Raw genomic sequence first — 6,000 nt, 5'->3', positions numbered from 1 at the left:
ATGAGCTCACATCCTCCCGGCAGGCTAGGGGGCGGGGCCCAGGGTGGGGCGGGGTCGGAGAACGGAGCGAGCGGAGCTGGAGGGCTGGACCGGCCTGGCACCGCCGGGGCGCGGAGCGGGCGCAGGGTTCCCCTCCCACCCCCGGCGAGGGGAGCAGCGGGTTGTCTGATCTGATGCGGGAACCTGGGAGTGCACGGGTAAAGGCGGGTGGCTGGCGGGCGTGGGAGAGCGCCGTAACTGTGACGGCCCCCGCACTCATGGAGTTGCTCACGAGGAGCCGTGGCTTTGACCCTGGGGCCGGTGCGAAGATCGGGGGGGTGCAGGCAGTCTACCTGTTAGGGCCGTGCCCAGGGCAAAACTCCACCTTGGCAGAGCGACTAGCGAATCTCTGGCTGCTCCCAAAAGGTTGTGCGGAGCGCCTAGGCGCTTAGGAGTGCTCTTCTGTGTTACCCGGGAGGTGGAGGCTGGGCACCTTGGGAGAGGGTTAGGGAGCCGGTGAAAAAACGACCCGGAAAATGTTTGGTTAGCGACAGAATTAGGCCTTAGATTCAGGACTCCCAACCTTGAGCTGTTTATTAATTTGTTTGGCCTTGTGTGAGTCTGATTCTTTGAAAACTCTGTTAGGAAAATGCCCAAGGGTCAGGATATGTTGGCTGTACCCAGGCTCTGCCACCCACCGACTGGGAAAGGAAGCAAATCCATCCTCCCCATCCCCTCGGATAAGCTGCAGTGGGTCTGTAGTTCGGAGTACCTTTTTTGTCCTGACCTGCTGGGCAGAATTAGAGCATTCTTTCCTCCCTCCTCCTCTGGTCCCTGCTCAGGAGAGCCCTCGTTGCTAGACCTCCTTGCCTCTCTGTCCCGGGCCTCGTCCTCAGGTTCCCTGAAGTGGGTACAGTGCACTGATGTGGAAATCTAGGTCGTTAGATGAAAACATGAGGCTGAGGGGACGGCCGCCAATCTATGCAGTTAGGAGGAAGGGCTCCAGGGTGCCTGAGGACCTCTGCTGCCTCTGCGCCCAGCCTCCCAGAGCAAAGTGGGGACCACCGTTCAGGCCCAGACTTTCCTCAGGCATGGTGGCATCAAGGAATTGCGCATAGGTTGCTGGAGGAGACCCGTGCCAAACGGTGGAGATCTCCCCAAGCCCAGGAACCTCGAGTGAACCAGTGTGCAGGTTCAACTGAACAGATACATCTTCAAGGCCCCTTGTTTCCATGGAGCCCACAGGAGTAATGGCCTGTCCTGGGAGTGCTGGAGTCTGGTTGTTTATTGGTTGTTTGGTTGGTTGGTTTTGGCACTCTTCCCTCTCAGAAAGGATGCTAATATATGAAACAGGTCTTTGTGTGTGTGTGGTGTACATGTGTTTGCACCTTCAAGTTCTGTGTATGTGTGTATAGGTACACCGGAAATTCATGTCAGGTGTTCACCAGTTTGCGCAGGGATCCTTTGTGTGCGAAGCTGCACACCTGATAAGCTTCCCATGGGTTCCGGGAATCCAAGCTCACCCTCACACTGCCGAGCAAGCAGTTTCTCCACTGAACCTCTCAGCACACCTACCCTGAGGCTAGCACACAAACTGAAGCTTAAAAATCCCCCATTTCAGGGCTGGAGATGGCTCAGTGGTTAAGAGCACGGTCTGCTCTTCCAGAGGTCCTTTGTTCAATTCCCAGCAACCACAAGGTGGCTCACAACCATCTCTACTGGGATCTGATGCCCTCTTCTGGCCTGCAGGTGTACATGCAGATAGAGCATTTGCACATAAATAAAATCTTTTTAAAAAATCGTCCGTTTCCTGGACTGTATGGGGTAAAATGCTCCAGGCCAACAACACAGGCCTGCCCTTTCTGAGGGTGCATGGCTGTGGGGGTGCTGGGAGCCCAGAGGGCAGGGACTAGTGTATTCTAAAGGTTGGGGAGGCCCTGAGGTGTGTCCTGCCTGGCTGTCCTCCTGCCACCAGCCCTGCTGAGCAGCCTCAGTCTGAATCCTCCATCTAACTTGAGTCTGTCCTGCTGACGCCCAGTGTGGAGGAGAGGACGTCAGACGTCCTGTCCTGCCACTCTCCACCTTATTCCCTTGAAACAATCTCTCTGTGAAGCGGGAGGCAGGTTGGCCAACAAGCCCCAGCATTTGAGTCCACCCCACCCCTGACCTCCAGCACTGCACTCACAGGAAGCCAAGTCCAGCCTCCTACGGAGCTGTGTGGGATTTGCCCTCAGGTCCTCATACTCCAAAGGGCAAGCACTTTAAGCAGGAAGCCCTCTTCCCAGCCCCACCCCCCAGGTGACACCTGGCCATGCCTCCAGCCCTGGGCTGGAGTCTGGATCATTCCAAGGCCTCTAGACCTTGCTGAACATGCTCTGGGGTGATACTGCAAACCTAGGACGTTCCTTCTCAGACTCAAATGGTTCAGTCATATCTCAGAGAAGCCACGGTCCACCGGGTGCTTCCTGCCAGCGCTTGTCCCTAAACCAAGCACAGCCCCTCCTGTGCTTACGACAGCAGGTCCAGCTGCCTGCACCCCCTCCACATACTGTGGAGACGGAGGAGGCCCCGTGCTACAGCGAGCTACCAAGCCTCCTCCTGCCCTATCTCTGACAGTGATAACCTCCTCAAAGTGAGGACAAAGGAAACAGTGTACGAAAACCCCATGTGAGCTTCCCAGCACTGGTGGCTATTGTCACTGGCTGTCTCTGCATCAAATGAGATGTCCCCAAGGATAGGAGCCACTGTCCTGGGGCTTCCATGGCAGTCCTGTTGTGACCTTGCCATCTGCCATCCTAATATCCATGCAAGCCTGTGTGAGGAAACAGTGGAAAGCACTAGACAGGCTGAGGTGGCTGTCCTCCCCCCGCCCCCCGGGACTGAGCATCAGAGCTTGGCCACACACAAGTGTAAAGTCACCGGCCTGGGGTTCATTCAGACCAGGGGCTGGCGGGGTACATCATCTCAAAATACGGGGTCTCCTATAGCCAACCTGAAAGGCTCTGCTCGACCTGAGGCTGTAGGCTTCCTCAGCTCTTTCGCTGGTGTGCCCCAGCCTCTGAGTATGTCCCCAGGCACAGACTCAAGAGACTGCTGCCCCAGGGAGCCAAGCCTCATCACAACCTTTGACACTTAGTCTGGGGCCCTTGAAACCTTTCCTGTGTGCATTCATTCCTTAGCTTGTGTATTAACTAGACAAATACAACCAAGCATCTGCCCCGTGACCCAGCCCTGTCCTGGACTTGGTGCAGTATGAGGCTCCTCCCAAGCTTCTCCTGGGCTGGCCCCTTCCCAGTTCTAATGTATGTCGCCTCCTTGAAGAAGCCCTGCCTGGCTGTGCCACCTGAAGTTGTCACAACGCACATAGCACGCCATGTTGTTTTTCCTGTTTCTCCTGTGGATATGTGTGAGTGCCAGCACACAAGTGCCACATCATGTTTGTGGTCAGAGGACACCTTCAGGTGTGTGTCCTCACCCTCCAGCTTGTTTGAGGTGAGGTCTCCTGCTGGCTGCAGGTATACCAGGCGAGATAGCACTGGAGTTTCCTGGGTCTCATGTCTCTACTGTCTCTCCCTGTAGGAGTCCTGGGATTCTAGCTGTGGGCTACCGTCTAGCTTTATGTGGTCATCAGGCTTGTGTAAGGTCCTTTACCCACTGAGACATTTCTCCAGCTCTCCTCCTCCCATCTCTTACCTGCTCACTAGTCACTCCAGAAGAAGTGGGAAGTAGAGAGCGCTTGAAGAAGGGTGAGGGTTTCTAGCTTTGCCGCCTACAGAAGACCACGTAGGCATTTGACTGTTTTTCCTTCCTTTGGGCCCTGAAAGGGAAGACCGCCATCCATGTGCTTTTCCTGTTGTCATAGCATTGACATGACAGCTCACTTATTTTTGTTTGGCCTCTCTGAATCTTTCAACAGACAGTGAAGGGAGGACAGGCATGTTTGCTTTGACTGTTTCCTAGGTACTCCACCAACTGAAGCTGGCTATGTTTTTTTTTGTTTTTTTTTTTTTTTTTTTTTTTTTTTTTTTTTTTTTTTTTTACATAATCCTATGCATCCCAGGCTGGCCTAGAACTAAGTATGTCGCTCAGGACGACCTTGAACTTCTGCTCTTCCTGCCCCTGGGATTAGGTGTATACACTCCACTCAATTTACACAAAGCATGGGGTAGAAGCCAGGGATTTGTATGTGCTAGACAAGCAGGGTTCCAGCCAGGGGACGGAGGGACAGAGGCCCACCTGAGGCATCTTTAAGTTAAACTCACTGACAGAATTGGCTTGAGGTGTTTCCAGTACCTGGGACACAGAGGCAAGCTGTGCGCTGGCTCGGAGCACTGCTTGGGCAGGTCTGTCCACTCCCCCCAGTGATAGTCCAGACTGTGCCCTTCTTGTCTTTCTGTCTCCGTGATGAGGCAGAGCATTGTTCTACACCAAAGATGCCGTCTTTGGGCCCTGCTCCTCTTAGGAGCCATTTTTGAATGATCCAGCTTAGGCAGCATTTTCTTTCTTTCACAGTATGTGACACGTAAGTGGAATTTCCCCCGAGAATGAAGAGCCACACCTGCTAAGGATCCCACAAGGCCAGATGACTGAACTCACCGCTGACGGACAGTCAGAACATTGCAGACCTGAGCCAAATGAGCCTGGCTCTTTTCCTCTCTCTTTGCATACTCCCGTGTGTGTGACCCGTGACTGTCAAAGTCCTTTGCAGTATGCTCTTAGCAGATGGCTAGCTCCGCCAACCCTGAGCGTCGCCAGAGCGCAGCTTCAGCCTTTGCTGGAACCGCTTGCCTGTGGTTCCCAGCAGTGTATTTGATAAATGGTTTGATTTCTTTGTTCTGTACCTAATAAAATCTCATGTGACCACTTCCACAGTAGAGCACCCCGATCTGCAGGGCCATGGGCACTCAGCACATGAGCTTGTCTCTTTGCCCCCTTGAGGTGAGAGCTGTGTTCTGCGTCAGCACACGGCGTTGTGTCTAACTTCCACCCGTGGCCTAAATGTGATGCAGTCCCACAGTGGGGAACAGTTTTCCGGAGGACCTGGGTTCAATTCCCAGCACCCACCCGGTGGCTCACAACCATCTATACCCTCTACTGCCCCTTCTGGCATGCAGGTGCACATGCAGATACAACACTCATACACATAAGTAAATTCTTAAAATACATATATGTATGTACGTATATATACATACATATATATGTATATATATGTATGTACGAATATATACATATATATATTAGAGCAGGTGAGCAAGCAGGTGGGAAAGGCCTGGGTCCCACAGTTGAGGGAGTAAGCTGACTCCTCCAAGCTGTCCCGTAACTTTGACACACTTCCTCCATGACACGTGCCTGTACTCATGCACAGTACAATAAAAACTAGGGTGTGGGGACAGGACCCCCTGGCATGACAGGAATTAAACCCAGGTCCTCCGGAGGAGCGGTGCTCATGCGCTTAACTGCTGAATGATCCAGCTTAGGCAGCATTTTCCTTCTTTCACAGTATGTGATACGTAAGTGGAATTTCCCCTGAGAATGAAGAGCCACACCTGCTAAGGATCCCACAAGGCCAGATGACTGAACTCACCGCTGACGGACCATTTCTCCAGCCCTGCTCTAAAGTAGCTTAATAATCTCCACTGTTCTTTTCCTGGAATTCTTCTTAGTGAAGGCATGCATGCTAGTTTTCCCTAAGTGGAGGTCCCCAGAGCTAAGCGCGGGGATGCAGGGATGATCCGCGGCTGCGCCTCTGTCCCTCACAGTAGCAACAGGATCCCGAAGTTCCGAGCTTTTTAGACTGTGGATCTCAATCCCAGATGTACACGTCACTGAGTGTGGGAGCTGAGAAAATAATTTAGTAGTAGCAAAAGGTTTTTGAACTTTGAAATCAAACAGGTAATGAATCCCAGGTATTTCTAGTGGAGCCCCACCCCCGTTCCCAGCCCCCATGTTGCAACCTGTGACGTCATTACAGCCTTGGTTCTGACCAGGCGGCATAAATGCCTCCCACTGCGCATGCGCCAG

The sequence above is a fragment of the Meriones unguiculatus genome, chromosome 18, assembly GCF_030254825.1.
Source record: "Meriones unguiculatus strain TT.TT164.6M chromosome 18, Bangor_MerUng_6.1, whole genome shotgun sequence".
Classification (NCBI taxonomy): domain Eukaryota; kingdom Metazoa; phylum Chordata; class Mammalia; order Rodentia; family Muridae; genus Meriones; species Meriones unguiculatus.
This window is presented reverse-complemented; position numbering follows the sequence as displayed.